We start from the raw sequence: 22,018 nt of genomic DNA, 5'->3' as shown, positions 1-22,018 counted from the left end.
GCCTGTGGTAATTTTAAATCTGGCTTTAATTTAGCATTCATTACTACGGCAAAGCAAGAGTGTTCAACTTTAATTTTCATTCTCATACAATTTCAAAAGACACAAGTTTTAAATATAACACTACGGTGGTTAACATCAAAGTTACACAGAAGACGTGTCCTGCTGCCCTAAAATGGCTCTGGTAAGTGTGAATGTGAACAGACGATAGGGATCGCAGGGCCATCCAAACGTATGGGTGCCATGGGCACTGTCCAGGGGCCTCAGGAGCATAGCGGCCCACCATGTTTCTGATGCCTATGTATGTTTGTTATTTCTATCAAAATGGGGCCACAGCGCACTACTTTGTCTGGGGGGCCTATGATGCTATTAAGATGGCCCTGGGGATGGCAGATCAGTACCATTGGAATCAATACTTCAGTGTGCAAACTTTACTGATTTGGTATTGAGTACCATTAAAAAATATCAATTACATTTTTTCCATAAGATTGGCAGTAAGGTCCTTTCAAAACCAACACACTTTCTGCTCACGCATTTTGAGATGAACAGACACACTGTGACACAAGAATCCCATAAGCCCATGCCCCTTGTGGACAGTTTACAACAATATAGAATACCAAAAGATGACTAAAACTAGCATTGTATGGAGGTTACTTTCACAAATTGAAAACAATAATAATAATAATAATTCATTACATTTATATTGCGCTTTTCTCAGTACTCAAAGCGCAATCCACACAGGGAGGAACCGGGAAGCGAACCCAAAATCTTCCACAGTCTCCTTACTGCAAAGCAGCAATGTGGCCTGGTGAGATATTTGTGAGAAACAGGCTCAGAACAGTGACGATACAATTAAACTATTTGAACATTAAAAATAAAAAAGCACTCATCCGGTGTAAGAGACAGCCGGCAAGTCAACCCGGCGGGGACACCCCTGTGACGGAAGGATGGGGGAAGGCAGATTTTCAAGGACACTGCCTCCCTCAAAACGATAGATGGGAGCTCCCCAGGAGTGAAACAGGATGCTGAGAAATTGGTTCACGCGTTTGTTTTCAGTCGACTAGATTACTGTAACGCACTCCTCTCAGGACTACCCAAAAAAGACATCAATCGTTTGCAATGAGTGCAGAATGCAGCTGCTAGAATCCTAACCAGGAAAAGAAAATCCGAGCACATCTCTCCAGTTTTGATGTCACTACACTGGTTACCTGTATCATTCAGGATTGACTTAAAAATTCTGCTTATGGTTTATAAAGCCTTAAATAATCTCGCCCCATCTTATATATCGGAATGTCTGACACCTTATATTCCAAATCGCAACCTCAGATCCTCAACTGAGTGTCTGCTTAGAATTCCAAGAGCAAAACTTAAAAGAAGTGGTGAGGCGGGCGACCTTCTGCTGTTATACACCTCAAATCTGGAATAGCCTGCCAGTAGGAATTCGCCAGGCTAATACAGTGGAGCACTTTAAAAAACTACTGAAAACACATTATTTCAACATGGCTTTCTCATAACTTCACTTTAGTTTAATCCTGATACTCTGTATGTTCAATTAATCATCATAACTATTCATGGTGGCTCTAGAATCCGTACTAACCCCTACTCTCTCTTCTGTTTTTTTCCTGGTTTTCTGTGGTTGTGACCTGCGCCACCACCACCTAATCAAGCACCGTGATGTTCCTACATTAATGGATTAAAAGCCAGAAGTCTACATGACCATCATCATCAAGTCCTTCCATGAGAACCCTAAAATACAAAGAGGACTGTTCATTGATGTTAGGTAGAATACCCAGAGTGGGCTGGTCAGGTGGTCTCATGGTCTGGTACCCCTGCAGATTTTTTTTCTCCACCCATCTGCAGTTTTTTTTTTTTGTTTTTTCTGTCCTCCCTGGCCATCAGACCTTACTCTTATTCTATGTTAATTAGTGTTCTCTTATTTTAATTCTTACTCTTTTCTTCATCATGTAAAGCACTTTATATGAAAATGTGCTCTAGAAATAAATGTTGTTGTTGTTGTCCTCGCCAGGACACACTGTAGGATCTCCCTGAGATGCAGGACTCATACCATTTGAGAGAATCAAGTGATGCCAAGGTCAGAAAGGGTGGCAACGAGGATATCGTGGTTGACCATATCAAAGGCAGACGAGAGGCCTAGCAGGATCAGCACTGATAAAATGTTGGAAGCTCTAGCAAGTTGTAGTTGGTCAACCACAGTCAGTAGAGCCACCTCAGTTGAATGATTGCACTTGAAGCTGAACTGGTTGGTACTGAGCAATTCATTCTGTACAAGGATAGAAGAGACCTATTTAGAAACAACACATTCAAGTATTTTGGAAAGAAAGGAAAGGAGAGAGAAAGGCCAGTGATTGTTAACTTGGGATGGATGGAGTGTTCGTTTTTTGAGGAGTGGGGTTATCAGAGCGTGTTTGACGATGGTAGGAAATGTGCCTGAGCTGAGTGAGGTGTTAATGATGTGTGTAGTTGCAGGAATGAGTAAGGGGGAGATGGCCTGAAGGAGATGTGAGGGGATAGGGTTAATTGGACAGGTAGTGGGTATACAGGTCACTTATGTCATCCTTTATTTATTTAAGATTAATGATCAGTAAACACAATATTTACACTTGATTATGGATGCTGAACACATATGCACTGTGTCCTGGGGGATTATCAATAAACGACCTTGCTATGGGGATTGTGCTTTTATTTCAATAAACTTTCCTGGCCACACATAAAATGGCCACCAGGTTGCAGCTACCTAAAAGAACTTATTAGGTTATATTCAGGATTGCTTTTAGCTTGTCTATGTGCTTCAGTGTCATATCTTCTTATTATTTCTCATTCTTTATCACTGAATTGCCTTTTGTGACTTGCTTGACACTCAGTAGATATCATTATTTCTATCACTATGCCATAAACACACAACCTCAGGTCACTTTGCCGTTCTTTATGACCACCAGATTGCCAGTACCTAATTTTTTATAATTTCCAGAACATATCACATAATAGGCCTAAGAACAAAATCAGGGTTCTAGCACCATTAGTTCATGAGCAATTGCATGATAGAAGGATAGACCTTATAGCATTTTATATAGCTAGATGGTGGTATCCTAAATCACATATATTAATAAAACTGTAAGACTCGACCACTCATTTCCAAGAATAATAAGTAATGCAACAAGTTAAGCAGATATCAATTAAAATAAACCTTAATAAGAAGATTGGTTGAGATTGAGATAAGGTTGAGATAAAGAAATATTTGAATTGGTTACTTTTTGCCAAGCTACACAGTTCTTTTTGGATCTGTAAATATTGATTATGAAATGATAAATGATTAGATATAGAATGCACTCATACCATCTGTGCACTTTTGTAACTGAAACATTTTGAACTGATGTTTTCATTAGTGTAATCTTGAAAATTTGAGTATAATTGTAATGAATAATATTTACCACTAGATAGCAATATACTGTATAAGTGGCTGAATTTACAAAATTCTATTAAAGAAAAGGTTATGGGAAGATGTTATACAGCATTGTCAAACCCACATAAACCAATTAATGTGTCTCACAGGACTCCGTAGCATATTATTACCTAAACAAAATACATAATTATACATATTGTGAGGGACAGCTGGCAGCCTTACCCTGTTGAGATGTTCTTGGAATGAAAGGACCAGGGGAGAGAGTGTGGACAGGGCATTATCTCCCCTGGCAGCCCCCCTGAATTGCAGCGGTGCCTCAGATTCCCACAGGGCATCATGGGACATGGAGTTCCTTAACTCTGTTGGGTTACATGGGTGCCACCAGGGTGTCTTGCAGGGTCTGGTGAGCCGTATGTCATGGGGTTTCTGTCTCACCTGGAAGTGCTTTCAGATCACTGGAAGTACCCCGGGGTGGAAGATAAAAAAAGCGGCCTGCCTCACAAAGACGAGCTGGAGTCAGGAGGAAGGAAGACAAAGATTGCGATAGCAGCAGAGGAGGCAGTGACTGAGAAAGAGAAGAAGACAGAAGAGTTGTGCTCGGTACTGTGTTGTACTTGTGGCTGTGCTGTGGGAAAACGTTGGCCTGTAAAGAATTACACACAATAAAGGCTCTTAGTGCTTTTACATTTGTGTCCAAGCCTTTGTGTCGGGTGTTTGGGGAGCTTGAACACCCCTGATGTCCACAATACAATACAATACAATTTATTTTTGTATAGCTCAAAATCACACAAGAAGTGCCGCATTGGGCTTTAACAGGGCCTGCCTCTTGACGGCCCCCCAACCTTGACTCTCTTAAGAAGACAAGGAAAAACTCCCAAAAAACAAAAAACCCTTGTAGGGAAAAAATGGAAGAAACCTTGGAAAAGGCAGTTCAAAAAGAGACCCCTTTACAGGTAGGTTGGGCGTGCAGTGGGTGTCAAAAGAAGAGGGTCAATACAATACAATACAATACACAGAATAGAACAAATCCTCAATACAGTATAAAAATAAAAATTTTAGAAGTACAGAGCAGAATTTAACAGTAGATGATATCACATAATAAGATTTGGATTTGTTTAGAGTCCTGGAGACCTCATCCATCAAGCGGCCTCCCCCATTTGGCCATTCCACAGCTGAAACAGTGCTGGGCCAGCCAATCCGATGAAAGGACCCCTCTTTCTCACGATTCCTGCGATCCTCCATCAGGGATGACTTTACCTTAGGCATGCAAAACAACTTGGCAGGTGGGCTGTGGCACCAAGTGCCACATTTGAGTACCGAGAAGAGAAACAGAATAGGTGAGGGTTAGTATCCAATTCTAACTGTCATGTTACTTATGTTTTAGTGCTAATGACTAACAACAGAGATGCAGTCTGAACAGTTAATCAGCAGCTCTAGTCAGGGTGTGCTAAACCGAAGTAGTGAGTCTTCAGCCGGGATTTAAAAGCTGAGACCGAAGGGGCATCTCTTATAGTAGCAGGCAGACCATTCCACACTTTAGGGGGGTCCTGTAACTAAAAGCTCAACCTCCCACTGTTATATTATTAATCCTTGGAATCCTAAGCAGACCGGCATCTTGAGATCTTAATGTGCGCTCAGGTTTGTAAGTCATGATAAGTTCAGACAAGTAAGCGGGACCTCTGCCATTTAATGCTTTATATGTTTGAAAGGAGGATTTTGAAATCTGCCCTAAACTTAACCGGGAGCGAGTGTAAGGATTTAAGAACTGGAGTTATGAGTTTGTATTTTCTTGTTCTTGTAATAATTCTTGCAGCCACATTTTGGATTAACTGGAGGCTGAATAAAGAACAGTTTGAACATCCAGTGAACACCGCATTGCAGTAGTCAATCCTACTAGAAATAAATGCAGGAATTAATATCTCCTGTTTAGAAAGCGCCATAATTTCCTAACATTTTTAAGATGGAAGAAACATGATTTGGACAACTTTGTAATATGCGCTTTGAATGACATGCTAGAGTCAAAGTTAACTCCTAGATTGTGAGCTGATTCAGTAAAATTAATGGGGATTCCAACTAAGTTAAATGATGACAAAATATTGTTGTGGTCAGCGTCATTCCCTCCAACAATTAACATCTTTGTTTTATCAGTGTTTAAAGACAAGAAGTTCTCATTCATCCACTTCTTTAATTCACTAACACAACTAATTAAAGACAACATCGGAGAAACTTCATTTGATTTAAAAGAAAGGTATAACTGGGTGTCATCTGCATACGAGTGAAAATTAAACATGATGTTTCCTAATGAGAGATCCCAGTGGAAGCCTGTAAAGTGAAAACAGTAAAGGTCCCAGTACTGAGCCCTGCGGGACACCATATTGAACTTCTGTGAATAATGATGGAGTCCTGTCAGCACATTTCCGTACATATTGGAATCGATTTGATAAGTAAGAACTAAACCAAGCGAGCACGGTGCCTGTAAGCCCAACATCATTTTCTAGCCTGTGCAGTAAAATAGAATGGTCAATGGTGTTAAATACTGCACTTAAGTCCAACAACATAATTACAGTGGAAACAACATAATTACAGTGTAATGTACATATGTACATACTGCAATGGACAGGTGCCCTTTTCAGGAATTGTTCACATCTTTGGCCAGCTGCCCTTCCCTGGATAACTGGGACATGAAGGTGGATAGATGGTCATGAGGTTTGGGGATTCATCAAAAGAATGAGATTGCGGATACAAGTGGCTGAAATGAGCTTTCTCTGTAGGGTGCCTGGGCTCTCCTTTAGAGGTATGGTGAGAAAAGCAGAATCCGGAAGATGGCTCGGAGTAGAGCCGCTGACCATGGGTATCGAGAGGAGCCAATTGAGTTGATTCAGGCATTTGATACAGATGCCTCCCTGTGTAGGTTTTATAGGCATGACCAGCTGGGAGGAGATCCTGGGAAAGGATGAGGGATTGCTGGAAGAATTATATCTTTCAGATAGCGAGGGAATGCCTTTGGATTCCACCTTATGAGTTGGCAAATGTGGCTTGGGAAAGGGACAAAGCAGTGTCACTGCTAAGACTGTTGCCTACGAAACACAGTCCAGGATAAGCGGTGGAAAATGAAAAAAAATGAATGAATAAATATTTTTGCTCTTAGTTGCAAATAGTCCTACAAAGAAAACGACTTTTCAAAAAAAGCCTTAAGGCACATAAAGCAGACTCTTCATTGTCTCTCAACTTACGAGAAAGCATGGCACTCAATGTGGTACTTGGTAAGGGTGGGATTTACCGTTAACAACACAACGTGTTATTATCACAATACTTATGTCACATTGTGATAATATTTTGTTCATTTTTAGTTTTTGCAATTCATTAAGAATTCCGGTTTAATATATTGCCATTTATCACCAATTCCATATGTTCTATACAAAACAGAAAAGATCGGACCCATGATATGTCCTGGGACTAGCTCACCCATAAAACCTTACCGTGGCCACATCTTTCCAGTTGATGACCATCTTCTGTCTTCTGTTTTTCTGGATGTTGTAAAATTTTCTTGATAGTCCCCCATGGTCTCGATCACCATTATTGTGTGCTGTCCTGACTGACAGAATACTGACACTTCCTTTTTAGAAGACACTAACTTCTGCTCTCTCTATCACCAAGATATTCTAGCAGGTTTGCTTTGAATAAAAGGGATGCCCCTGACAAAAATCCTTGTCTACCCCAGCTTGAATGTATTGTGGCTCTTCCATTGGAGCCACTTTAATTTAGATGGTGTATTGTCTTGGTAGAGTAATATATTGCTCTACTTTCCCCTATTGTATTATTAATATGTAGCCTTTGTCAGAATGCCTAATCTCACAGATTTACCACTGGTTATAAGGGATTATAGTATACTAGCAAAATACCCACGCTTCGCAGCGGTGAAGTACTGCTTATAAATTTTAAATAATAAACTGAGGGAAAATGTACCAATAATTATTTGTTAAGGATCTCTTTGTATACCACACTGTCAGTTCGCCCCACCGGTTGTAATATGACCAAGCTGTGCGCTGAGCTTACTCTTGAGCATGCAACTTATAGTTGGCCATGTGAAAAGCAATCTTGCCTCAAATCAATGCCAACCTTTTGTAGGGTCTGTCCCTGAGACTTATTAATTGTCATTGTGAAGCAGAGCCTTACTGGAAATTGGAGGCGTTTGAATTGAAATGGGAGATCAGAGGGTATAACGGGGATGCGAGGAATAAAAACTCTCTCCCCTGAGCCACCGCCAGTAAAAATAGTTGCCTCAATTAGGTTCTTTTGCAAGCATGTGACCTGAAGTCTCGTGCCATTACAAAGTTTCGGTGGCTGTAAGTTTCTCAGTAACATTATTGGTGCCCCAACCTTCAAAATTAGATTATGCTCAGGAGTGCCTGGAGGATTCAGAGAGTGGACCAAGCTGCAGGCTATGCACGTATATATGTACGTAAGTAGGATTCAGTTAGCGTTGGGATCCCGCGTACCAAATTTCTTGAAGATGGGCCCATTAAGTAACAAAGACTGTTGGAAAGTTCAATATGGCGGCCGACAGTGGTGTCATACCACAGAAATAAGTACGTACATCGGTATCGGTTATAGCGCAGGGAAGCCGCCAACCAAATTTCGTGAAGATGGGGCCATAAATAAGAAAGTTTAACATGGCGGACGTTGTCAACCGTAATGACCGTTACGTGTAGAATTTCGAAATGAAACCTGCTTAACTTTTGTAAGTAAGCTGTAAGGAATGAGCCTGCCAAATTTCAGCCTTCTACCTACACGGGAAGTTGGAGAGTTAGTGATGAGTGAGTCAGTGAGGGCTTTGCCTTTTATTAGTATAGATGTATATGTGTATGTATACTGTATATATGTGTGTGTGTGTGTATATATATAGTGTATATTATATATATATACATATACAGCTGTACCCGGCCACGCCTTGCTGTGGCTCAGTCTGGTTAAATGGAAAAGAAAGAAAAGACAAAGTGCACGTTTCTAATACGTTTAATTTCACAATGCTTGTGGGTATACAATATTTTTTGTTGTTCCATTGTCTGTGCAGAATGTTAGACTGAATAATATTGTTAAGTTCATAGACGTCTTTGTTTTTGGCCGCAAGAATAGCTCATTCACAAAATCCAGATTTCTCCAACACCGTTATTGACAGTTTGCATCATTTGATCGTAAATGCCTTTTTGCTGAAGCGTTAGCTTAGGAATATTTGATTGCACATACGACAAAAGATTACTCATGTTGTAATTTTGTTCACGGCATAATTCTACATCGAACGAAGCAGCAGCAGATCGATTCGCTGATGGCATTCCCAATTGATTGAGAACTTTGTTCACGATTTCTAAGCACAAATCTTCAATCATTATCAACGCTTAGTTGTAGATGTCTGCTGTGAAATCCATGTTTATATTTGAATTTTACTTGCGTATTCGACGGAAAATATCTTCAGGCATGTGCGATTTATATTTCTCCCATAACTGTGTTGGAGATGAAGGAGAGCAGGCGGTCAATATGATTGCAAACAATGCACGAATTTGATTTGGATGTGACGTGTTGCATGCGTCATTAATGTATACATCCCAGTGTTGGTTGTTCTCCAATAAATTCAGAGCTTGACATGCACGTCGGAAAATGGCATGTGTAATGCCGTTGACAATTCTCAATTGCTGGAAAGACGTTGGACCGGGCACATTTACCAACAGCATGTGAACAAAGAAGCATTCGTCTTGATTGGGATGCACGGTGTACAGTCTGCCTATCGTAGTTTCTTTGAATATGGCAGGTTGTCCGTTGACTCGCTCTCCTCGTTTGCGTTGTTCAAATGATTTTCTACTCGCATTCCATGTGTAATACGTAGGCACTTCCGAATACAGCAGCGTTTTCGCAAACGCGTCATTTTGACATAAAGTAAAGAAAACAGTTAACGTTGTAGCCGGTGGATTCAGGGATATTTGTTGCAAATTTCCAGCTGTGAAATAAACGCGTTGTCCATTTTCTAGATGTACTGCTAAGTGAACAACATCTGGACTTCGTTCATGTATGGGAAATGAAAGAATTCGCCATACAGCTTCATTGCTGCTTATTTATCTTCCAGCCTAATACTGTGTGATTTCATCGATATGTATGACCGCATTCCTATCAGTTCTTTCTGGTTGCACGCCAAAAACTGCCATGTCGCTGCCTTTATTCACGTACTTACAAATGTATTTGATCGAAACATTGAAATAGAATCGTAAAATATTTAGTATGCCTTGTGTTGCGTTTACGTCCAACAGATGGCGCTGTGTTTTCAAAAAAAGCATGTTTTTACCTGTCACAGGTGTGACATCTATATAATATGTATATAAAAACACGCGCGTATTTGAATGCAACGTCGTGTCAAAATTTCAAAGCAATTGGTGAAGAACTTTCGGAGATTTAAGGTTTTGAACAAACGAACATTTACATTTTTATTTATATAGATGTACCAGAATCTGTTTGATTTAATTGTTGCTGTGTGTCTTCATAAACTATGGGAGGTTTGTAAGGAAACAAAGCACGAAAGAAACGAAGCTGCTCTTCGGTGAGGTTGATTTTTTTTTAATCAGCGTTTAAACTGTCATAGACATGAATTACAGCACCATCATAATAGGTACACACCCAGTGAGTCACTCGTTCAGTAGCTGAAGAAGGTAATATTTGAATATGTTTTGCATTTTGTGGAATGGGCATTATAGGTATGTCAGGAGTCCGCATTTGCAAAACCTCTTGAGGTTGGAAAATCGTATGCGCAGCTAAAATTTTGTTGAATTTGCTCATGTGATCTGTTGATAAATAATCATTATTTACCAACTCATTCATTGCAAAATCTGACAGTGGTAAGATCACTCCTTCCATAACACTAAACACAAACACTAAGTAGACACTAACACTAAAAAACGGCAACACCGCCGGGAAGAACACTAAATGAGATAAAGTAAAAGTCTACTAAACTTCTTTATTATAACTGCTTTATTATAGCAGGTGAGAGGACGCTGGCGCACGCTTGTTGTTGCCGCTCCTCCCTGTTAACAACACTTTTCGCAAAATTCGCCTTAATTCTGCACTTTCTTACGCTTGTTTTACTTCGTTTATTTTACGTATAGTTCGTGGATACAGCCGACTCGAATTGCATGGATTTGGCTTAATATTTACAGATTTTATGGACTCCACTTTACTGGGAACAGCTGAGTCTGTGGATCACGGGACGAGACCTACGAACATTTCTTTGTACCTGGCGATCTAGCACCTCGGGATGATCTGTCTCCGTGATTATATTCGCTATGCTGATCTGCTCCTGTTTCATCTTACAGTACCCTACGACCGGGAACTGATCTGATGTTCATACTAACCTGGCTTATGGCTCCGGGGCGATCACGCCTGAAATTACCAAGTGTTACTGTTTATAGCTGTGTATTGGAACATCCAAATCCTGCTTCCTCCTCCTGCTGCTTGCTATCGCCGCTCACCTACGCTACCACACCTGCCTGTCCTACTGGCTCCGTTGTGCTGTGCTGCTTCTTCACTGCTATCAACTAAGTATCACTCACTATTTTAGCGCTTTGAGTACTGAGAAAAGCGCTATATAAATGTAATGAATTATTATTATTTATTATTAAACACTAAAGTACAAAAACAAAGTAGAAAGTAACAGTAAACCGCAACACCGCCGGGAGCACCGGCACACTGCGTCTACTAAACACTAAGAAACACAAAAGGAAAAAATACAATTCCGTAAGTACCGCGTCTACTAAACAGTAAATCAGTAAAGGAGAAAGGACTAACCGCGTCAGCTGCTGAGCTCAGCTCGGAGTGAAATGAAGTGAATGAAATGAGGTGAATGGGAGAAGAGATGATCACGTGACTCCCCCACCTGCCTTAACTCTCCGTCCCTCCACAAACACACAAACACAGCCACACGGATCACAACTCTCCTTTATAGATATAGATAACTTATCCCCACCTTCCCTTCTATATCTAAAGGCAATTAGGTGTAGTAAAAAGACAAGCAGGAATTAAGTTACACATAAAATAATCTATTACTGATAACAACAACAACAACAACATTTATTTATATAGCACATTTTCATATAAAAAGTAGCTTTACATAATGAAGAAAAGAAAAATAAAAGACAAAATAAGAAATTAAAATAAGACAACATTAGTTAACATAGAAAAGGAGTAAGGTCCGATGGCCAGGGTGGACAGAAAAAAACAAAAAAAACTCCAGAAAGCTGGAGAAAAAAAATAAAATCTGTAGGGGTTCCAGGCCACGAGACCGCCCAGTCCCCTCTGGGCATTCTTCCTAACATAAATGAAATAGTCCTCTTTGTAGTTAGGGTTCTCACGGAGTCACTTGATGCTGATGGTCATACAGACTTCTGGCTTTTAATCCATCCATCATTGTTGGAACATCATGGTACTTAGAGTATTGCGCCACCACCAAAAGGACACCGGAAAAGGAAACAGAAGAGAGAGTAGGGGTTAGTACAGATTTTAGAGCCACCATGAATAGTTATTATAATGAATTGGATATACAGAGTATCAGGATTAAATGACAGTGAAGTTATGAGAAGGCCATGTTACAGTAATGTGTTTTCAGCAGTTTTTTAAAGTGCTCCACTGTATCAGCCTGGTGAATTCCTATTGGCAGGCTATTCTAGATTTTAGGTGCATAACAGCAGAAGGCCCCCCGCCTCACCACTTCTGTCAAGTTTTGCTCTTGGAATTCTAAGCAGACACTCATTTGAGGATCTGAGGTTACGATTTGGAATATAAGACGTCAGACATTCCGATATATAAGATGGAGCAAGATTATTTAAGGCTTTATATACCATAAGCAGAATTTTAAAGTCAATCCTGAATGACACAGGTAACCAGTGTAGTGACATCAAAACTGGAGAGATGTGCTCAGATTTTCTTTTCCTGGTTAGGATTCTAGCAGCTGCATTCTGCACTCGTTGCAAACGATTTATGTCTTTTTTGGGCAATCCTGAGAGGAGTGCGTTACAGTAATCTAGTCGACTGGAAACAAACTGAAAACTAAACCGTGAACTAATTTCTCAGCATCTTTCAATGATATAAGAGGTCTAACTTTTGCTATGTTTCTTAAGTGAAAAAATGCTGTCCTAGTGATCTGATTAATATATGATTTAAAATTTAGATTACAGTTACCCCTAAGCTTTTTACCTCCATCTTGACTTTTAATCCTATTGTATCCAGTTTATTTCTAATAGCTTCATTGTATCCATTATTGCCAATCACTAAGATTTCAGTTTTCTCTTTATTTAAGTTGAGAAAGTTACTATTCAGGGTGGCACGGTGGCGCAGTGGGTAGCGCTGCTGCCTCGCAGTTGGGTGACCTGGGGACCCGGGTTCGCTTCCCGGGTCCTCCCTGCGTGGAGTTTGCATGTTCTCCCCGTGTCTGCGTGGGTTTCCTCCCACAGTCCAAAGACATGCAGGTTAGGTGGATTGGCGATTCTAAATTGGCCCTAGTGTATGCTTGGTGTTTGTGTGTGTCCTGCGGTGGGTTGGCACCCTGCCCAGGATTGTTTCCTGCCTTGTGCCCTGTGTTGGCTGGGATTGGCTCCAGCAGACCCCCGTGACCCTGTGTTTGGATTCAGCGGGTTGGAAAATGGATGGATGGAAGTTACTATTCATCCATTCTGAGATACAAGTTAGACATTGTGTTAGTGAATCAAGAGAATTTAAGATAATAATCATAAATAATAACAATGGTGATATGTAGTTCAGGCAGCCCACAGACTTGTAGTTACTAAATGTCTCTAGTTAAGGCATCATTGGTGTCAGCTTTCTTCAGAACAGGCCTTAAGCCTGGTCAATATGGCTGCTGAGCTGTGTTCTTCATTGTGTTGTCTTCATCATCACAAGTTAGCAAGAGAGAAAGATTGTGAGATTAAGCAAGTACATTTATAGATGTTCTGTCCAACCCCTAGAGCCAATAGGACATCATGTTACTTAAAAGCTTCTGATCCAAGCCAATTCCAAACAGCCATACTTCAGACCAATGGGGGAAATAGAACATCTTAACACCTGCCCCCAAACCATCTTAACACCTGCCCCCAAACCAGATGTTAACGTAACCTGGGTTTCTTGCGGGGGTTGAAAGACTTTAGCCAAGAAACACTCGCCAAACTGATTTAAGGCACATCCTCTCCCAACTCTGTCATAAAATTCAAAGAGACTCAGTTGTAAAGGGGGTTGGGTGGGGGGGCTAAACACTAAATTACATTGCTTTGCCTAAATTACAAATAAACACAAAATATTTATCAAGTTATATGTAAAATCTCACATCACAACAGATGGTGAGGCAACAGCAGGAACTATTCAATGTTTCTGGTTACTATATCTATTGCCGGTCACTTGAGATGAGATGAGATGAGATGAGATGAGATGAGAGTGATTCATCACATCTGGCCTACAAATGATGGATGGCCTGCAGCTCAACCCGGCCAGGACATCCTGAGAATGAAGGATGGGGGAAGGCAGCTATATTTGGACACTGCCTCCCCCAAGATGCTAGATGGCAGCTCACCTGAAATACAGTGGTGCCCCAGATTCCCACAAGGCATCCTGGGACTTGGAGTTCGCTATCTCAGCCCTGTTGGGTGTCGTGGGTGCTATGGAAGGACCAGGGGAGTCGTGCTTCCCTTATAGCCTGGAAGTACTGTGGAGTCATGAGGACAGAAATCCAGAAATACTTCTGGGCTGACGAAAAACTTGAATTCTCCGCCTGACCCAGAAGTGCTGGCAAATCATGTGGGAGGAAGAACAGAAGCATTTCCAAGTCAAGAACTATATAAAGGACTACTGATGACCCAGCAAGCAAGCCAGATTCAGGAGGAGGTGGACAACGCTTCCTGAGAATTGTGTTTATTTGGTGATTTATTGTAGCTGTGGTGCGTAGGGCACTGTTTAGAAAAAGAAAAAGAATAAAAAATACTTCTTGGTGTTTTTAACTTGTGTCCTGTGCGTCTGTCTGTTGGGTTTAAAGGGGCAACAGCGACCCCTAGCGTCTTACAGACACATAGCTTTAGATATCCTAGTTCTGAATCTTTCTCAAAACAATCTGCCAAGAATTTGAATGAATGTAAGAAGTTTTGCAACAGACTTTGTCTTTGGTTTAGCATTATGGTGCCAGTGAACAATTCAAATGTGTTGTTTGTTTCATTTAATTTAGACTACTCCCTCGACTACAGTTATATCTGCTCTTTTCCCATCTGTCCATCTCCTGTAATTTTTTCACACGCTGCCAAGATTTCACCAAATGTCTGACTATTCCAATGTAGTCTTTACTTTCAGTGCCCTTCCAGTGGAAAAACACCTGAAGCCAGCAGCCATCTATCCTGATGCTGGTTGAAGAACGGAATTGCTGTGCAGTTTCAGGTTTAAAGTGAAAAGTGTGAGGCATCGTTTTACTTTTGCTCTGCCTTACCAATATTACTGTTTACAAGTAGTCTCAAGCATTTGCAATGAAAGACACTGTATAACAAATCTGGTTTTCTGTCATTTTAAGATATTTAGAAACAAGCTCAAGAATGGGGAATTCACAACAAATCTGGGCCTAAAGTCTCAGGTTTGACTAAACGTCTCTGTCTACAAACCCTCAAAGTTACACAATCTATTTTACAATTTCATAATTCAAAGCAATTTGAAGAATTAGCCAATTTAGTGGTGTGCTGATCCCATGACATGAACCAAGTGTGTAAGCTGCTGCTCCATCCTTTCGACAGATTACCAGGCTGACTCCAACTGCAGCAGCAAAGTGTAACCAAATCCAAGTCCACTGTGTGTATTTAGAAATCAAAGGTTATATTTAAACAAGATAAAATAACAGCACAGAATGAAAAATAATTGATCTGGTAAACATTTAGTCCTGCATTGCCACTGCAGAGTTGCTTTCTGTGAATTCTTAGAGAAATGATGTTTGCCTCATAATAGTTCATTATGTTAAATCAAATTTGGGTTACTTCACAGACAAACTCCTGCATGAATTTGTACTTAAGAACAGGATTTATCTTCTGCAAAAGGCGACAAGGAAGGACCGGTGCTCCAACTGGGTTGGAAAGTGCTGTCTTACCTGATTACCTGATGAATGGACAGTGGCTAATGATTCCTATCCTAGTGGGCACAGCTGGCATATAGTGAGTGGACTGGACAGTTAATCACACAACACCACAGTTGGTAGTGCTTCTCTGGTCGGTTCCCAGTTTGGACACCTGCAGGGTATCATGGGACAGGTCAGGGTCCCTGCATGCCACCACAGGGTGCTGCCGAAAGAAACTCTCCCTAGTTTAGGGAGCTTCCATCAGACCTGGAAGTGCCCCAAAGGGCTACACCTTGACACCAGAAGTCATCCCAGGTCTTGCTTAAAAGGAGTCACCACCCTTCCATTCGGGGAGTCCGAATCAGGAGGCAGTGGATGACACTCAGTTGTGCCCTTTGCTGGTTAAACTACATATTCTGTATTCCATCCATCCATTTTCATAACCTTCTTATCCAGGAAGTGGTAATGGATGTGCTGGAGTCTATCCCAGCAGGCATTGGGTGCAAGGCAAGAACAACACCTGGAGAGGGTGCCAGTCCATCACAGGGCAAACACACACACAGACCAGTTTAACAATGCCAACTCACATAACCTGCATGTCTTTGAAGTGTGGAGGTATCCGTAGCAAACCTACATGAACACAGAGAGAACATGCAGACTCCATGCAGGGACATGAACCCTTATCTACTTACTACAAGGCAGCAGCACAACCACTGTACCACCACATTCTGCACTTTGCATTCAAAATGCCAATACGTAATATTACCCTTTTTCTCAGTCGCTTTGGGACATTTCTCAAATCATCTTTAACGTTTGTAAAACAAGAAGTGCATTTCTCTGAACATTTCATACAAACAGCATCACACAAAGGATTATCTGTCAAAAGCCTGTAACATATCAGTGCTATCAGAATGACAAGGCCTTGTTTCATTGTCTACAAGCAGGATAGTCAAAGTGCAGCCATATTGTCAATATAAAAGTGTGCTTTGTAAGTATGTCCTGATGGAAACTATGGCGAAGGTTGAAAGTACACAAGGCGGCACTTTTCCTGTATGATATATTAATGTCAACAGCACAGAGTCACACATTACTGTATGTGAGAGACTGATTATACAGTAAGTGACTGGACAGGATTCACATTTACACTTTTACTGCTTGTGCTGTCATTTGTTGACAACCATAACCTTACAATACAGAACAGAAAAAGACAAGACGGTTTTACAGCACTGCATAGCACACAGGATAAAAACACAAAATGACAAATGGAAACACAGGAGACATGCCTTCTACACCTCCTGGCGTTCCTGTCTGCCAGGCCTCACATTCTCATCCTTATCACAATGGATATCTTCCTTTACAGTACGCTGCAGAAAGAATCTTTTTGGACCGGCTGTGAAGTTGTGATATGCTGCATTCATGGCATCCAGCAGGGTCGTCTGAATACGTGGCTGGTAATCGTAAATCTTCCACCACCATAGGGAATAGAACTCCTCAGTTGGGTTAAGGAATGCGTAATCGGGTGGGAGGAATTCCATCAGCATCCTGTAGTGGGCCGCAAATCATTACCTGATGGGGTTTGAGTGATGGGAACTCACATTATCACCAATTACTTTACCAAACCATCACAAATCAGACACCTCTTACCATCAGGGGTGAGATCCTTTAGAGGGTGTCTAGGAAGGGAAGGGCATATGGTGTGTCGCACGGTCCTATCATGGGAATACGAGTTAGCATGCCATGCTCTGAATTAGCAGCACACTTAGTGATGTTCACTCCCCGCTGGCCTGGCCCATCAACAGCAGTTCTGTAAAGTGAAGCATTACAGTAAGATACAGCATTACAGTACAGTGCACACTGCTGGCTTACATATCTGCTGTCTCTATAAAATGTTTGAATGATTGAGGACATGTTGTCCTCCCAACATTTGGCTGCACCCTTTGATGAGCTGCAGCCATTATAAAGCCATGATTGAGAGCATGGTCCACAATTGCGGCCCTTCTTTCATCGGGAATGTACCTGTATCCTTGGTCTATACTACCACTTGCTTTGTTTTGCCCCCAGCTCAGCCTTACTCCTCTTCTTCTTAGCTGTTGTACTCAATACCAAATCAGTAAAGTCTGAGCACTGAAGTATCGATTACAATGGTACTGATCTGCCATCCCCAGGGCCGTCTTAATAGCACCATAGGCCCCCAGGCAAAGTAGTGCGCTGTGGCCCCATTTTGATAGAAATAAGAAACATACATAGGCATCAGAAACATGGTGGGCCGCTATGCTCCGGAGGCCCCTGGCCAGTGCCCATGGCACCCACACGTTTGGATAGCCCTGCGACCCCTATTGTCTGTTCACATTCACACTTAGCAGAGCCATGTTAGGGCAGCAGGACACGTCTTCTGTGTAACTTTGATGTTAACCACCGTGGTGTTATATTTAAAACTTGTGCCATTTGAAATTGTATGAGAATGAAAATTAAAGTTGAAGACTCTTGCTTTGCCGTAGTAATGAATGCTAAATTAAAGCCAGATTTAAAATTTCCACAGGCTTAAATGCCATTTAATAAAGCATCTGTAGACTCAGAGTAGTGGCAAAAATATCAAGATAGAGTTTATACAAATATGTTTGTAACACAGACGCATTTCACCTAAATTGAGCCGTTAATAATAAACTGGCTGTGCTACCATTTCAGAAATATTGAAATCTCAGCAATCATCGTTTAGCATTCATGTCTGGATTGTACCATCTATTGGAATATTATTTTCAATGCATGGAGTAACAAGATACATTGCATTTTTCATTCCAACAAATGGTGGATCACAAACATCTGCACGACTTTTACAAATCCTATACCAAGTGTATATCAGAAAGACCTATCAACCAGATAGACACACAGATACACTTGTCCTTTTATTTTTTTATTTTTCATACCCATAACCCATGTCTATCCATATCTAGTACATTAATTCCATGGCCTATAAAAGTCATTTATTAGCTTGAACACTGGACAGACGTTTCAGTTTTTTTTCTGGTGTTTGAATTTTGTTGACAAAAACTTACTTGTTATTTTGTGCAGCAGAAATATTTTAGTAAAATAAAATGTTTCTTTGAAGGGTTTTTTATTTTTACTGATAAAGAGGTTCACTAGCTCTATATATCTGAAAAATGTGTTGTTAACTAACTACTTGTGCCAGTGGTTGAAGTAGAGCAAACAGAACTGACAGTACTTTCTGTTGTTTTGACAGATAACTTTGGTATCTTTTAAACAATTTTTAGATGGGGGGAATATGGGGCAGGGAACAGAGGGATCCTAAGGTTCAAAAGTTCACTGATATGCATTGGAATTGCGAAAAGCACAATGAAAGGAAAGGTTTGTTTTTGGTTGTGGGGTGAAGTGCTGGTGTGCACCCATACACATGCGCTAATTTATGGTAAGCTTTATGCGTCAAGCACTGGCGTGTGCTTTTGTAAAGTCGTATGCCATTAACGCGATACACGCCTCATACAACTGCTGAGTTGGCCATACCTCTACTGAACAACAGTTAAAGTTCATTTGTAGCTAGATAAAAATTCTATACATTTGCAAAGTGGTTAAAAACTAAAGCTTCTGTGTTTTTAATTTGTAACTAGGGGGCTCTGCCCTCTGCCCCCTGTTCGCTTCACTCGCCAACCCTGTGTTTGTTTTTCTGGAAATAAAAATGTTTTTTCTTTTTTTCCTTGGAATTGTTAAATTTGCATTATTTTCACTATTACTTTAAAACTTGGCGTTGAGGGGGTCCGGTTTGGTGGGCTCAGGATTGGGTCACTGCTTTTTGCAGATGATGTCGTCCTGTTTGCTTCATCAGGCCGTGATCTTCGGCTCTCTCTGGATCGGTTCGCAGCCGAGTGTGAAGCGGCTGGGATGAGAATCAGCACCTCCAAATCCGAGACCATGGTCCTAAGCCGGAAAAGGGTGGAGTGCCCTCTCAGGGTTGGTAGCGAGATCCTGCCCCAAGTGGAGGAGTTCAAGTATCTCGGGGTCTTGTTCACGAGTGAGGGAAGAATGGAGCGTGAGATCGACAGGCGGATCGGTGCGGCATCCGTAGTAATGCGAGCGCTGCATCGGTCTGTCGTGGTGAAAAAGGAGCTGAGCCGCAAGGCTCAGCTCTCAATTTACCAGTCGATCTATGTTCCTACCCTCACCTATGGTCATGAACTATGGGTAGTGACCGAAAGAACGAGATCGCGATACAAGCGGCTGAAATGAGTTTCCTCCACAGGGTGTCTGGGCTCTCCCTTAAAGACAGGGTGAGAAGCTCAGTCATCCGGGGGGCTCAGAGTAGAGCCGCTGCTCCTCCGCATCGAGAGGAGTCAGATGAGGTGGCTCGGGCATCTGATCAGGATGCCTCCTGGACGCCTCCCTGGTGAGGTGTTCCGGGCACGTCTAACTGGGAGGAGGTACCGGGGAAGACCCAGGACACGCTGGAGGGACTATGTCTCTCGACTGGCCTGGGAACGCCTTGGGATTCTCCCGGAAGAGCTAGAAGAAGTGGCCGGGGAGAGGGAAGTCTGGGCATCTCTGCTCAAGCTGCTGCCCCCGCGACCCGACCTCGGATAAGCGGAAGAGAATGGATGGATGGATAGACTTTAAAACTTCAGTAAAAACAATATTTGGAATGAACTTTTCTTTATGATTGCATTGAACTTTGAATCCTTGTTTGGTTTTAAATAAACATAACACAACGAATAACTAGTTGTGAGTGAATATTGTTTCTTTCTCTAATAAATCTTCTCTTGTTGGTAGATTTTGAATTTGAAAGTTTCCAATGTCTAGTAGCCAGTTGGTGAAATTGTCTGAATTTTGATTTGCTCGCATATGTTTGTTTAATTTGAATTGTAGGAACAAGGACCATAAAGGCCCACTCTTTAGACGTGCATCTTAAATCTGCTGTCGGCCTCCTTTCTTGACTACTGGTAGATAATTCAGGATAGGTTTCTCCGATTGGAATTTCAGCACAGACAAACCGATCTACATCATCAGCCAATGTAGCCGGTGGCATTGTTCTCAAGAATCTGCGTATTTCTGGCCACTGTGGATTGCACGTCATTGTAATAAATAAATAAATCTGACTGACCGATAGTTTGGGACATTGCCATTGCATTAAGATATAACTGTTGCAATGCTCGTGGACTACCTTAATGTGATGATGGTAATATTACTGCTTTACCTATTTTGAATTTGTCTGAACTATTGATATCTGAATTTTGAATGTGATCAATGAGACCTGGCATATGTTCCGTTCTAATTTTTGCTTGATTTGATTTAATAAAGAAGAGACAATTAGCTTCAACTTTTAGATACGCATTAATAAAGTAATGTTGTGATAGACGTTGAGATGACAGAAGTGGGTCATATCGCTACATTGGATCATATCGCTAATTTTGACCTGAAATATTGTGTGGGTGATATTCGTTTAGCAGAATGCGTTTGTTTCATATTGTACGTCCATCCTGTTTCACCATCTGGGAAAAGAAAAGGAAAGAGTAAAGGATCTGAATGTGGCGATGTATTTGACAGAAATAATGAATTGTGCTTTGCCTTTGGATATACACAAATGTCTACTCTCTTTGATATCTCTGTCTTGCAAAATTATTATCACTAACAATTCGTCACATGTTGGTTTGTTATAAATGCGACTGTGATCTTTTGGATTCATATAGTCTCCATCCGATTTGTCCGAAATGCCTAATGTTTTGAGTTTACGTAGGTGATATTGATGTGAAACAAAAGATTTATTTATATAAAGACTTTCTTTAAAACATTTGGAGTGTTATACTCGCTACTCTTCAAGCATTTGCGGCTCTGATATTACATAAGCAGAATAATGGCTATTCATTTTTGGATAAGTAGTTTAGGCACAATAATGTCACAAACCCTATAGGGCATAAGGGGTTAATAAAAAAGAAGTTTCTAGAAGGCTTAATGCTAACATGAGTCCTGTTCTCTATCATTGTGCAGTGGTTTATAATTATATCGTTACTTTATCTTGGACATGTCTGTTCTGATGTGGCTCAACTCCATAATATCTATTAAACCATATCAGAGTAACTAAGGCTACAACTCAAACTAATATATACAAAGACAACATTGAAATATTAAATAAAAAATAAAAATACACTATGAAGAAAAACTAAAACTAAACTGATTTTCCAAATAAAATCAGAAATAATATAGAAATAAAACCCCGTACCCTGCTGTATTATCTCCAGGGTCCCTTCCAGTTATAACAGTCCATCACTCTATGACTCTCCCAAACCCTTAAACTATTGCACTTTTAATGAGTGATTCTTGCATTAGCTATCAACACGGCGCCATCTCCTATATTTAGAGAGTTTATTCTTTAATTTCTTTTTTGTACCATTGCTCTCTAAATGTATTTGCATTTCAGATGACTGCAGTAAAGTTTTAAACGGTGGTTGTAGGGTCAGGAGTTATCAATGTTATAATTTATTTAAGTG

General features: G+C 40.9%; 1 protein-coding gene and 1 pseudogene across 2 annotated transcripts in view; one reads left to right on the top strand and one right to left on the bottom strand.

The window, feature by feature from the left end:
- Positions 1-22,018, bottom strand: part of LOC114652426 (E3 ubiquitin-protein ligase TRIM16-like) — a 1,019,527-nt gene that overhangs the window by 666,487 nt on the left and 331,022 nt on the right. The gene's annotated exons all lie outside the window — the stretch shown is intronic.
- LOC114652555 (tripartite motif-containing protein 16-like) overlaps positions 1-22,018 on the top strand; it is a 593,234-nt pseudogene that overhangs the window by 462,654 nt on the left and 108,562 nt on the right.

This window comes from Erpetoichthys calabaricus, chromosome 5, assembly GCF_900747795.2.
Source record: "Erpetoichthys calabaricus chromosome 5, fErpCal1.3, whole genome shotgun sequence".
NCBI lineage: Eukaryota > Metazoa > Chordata > Cladistia > Polypteriformes > Polypteridae > Erpetoichthys > Erpetoichthys calabaricus.
Note: the sequence above shows the minus strand (reverse complement) of the source record. Positions and strands in the feature narration are given on the sequence as shown.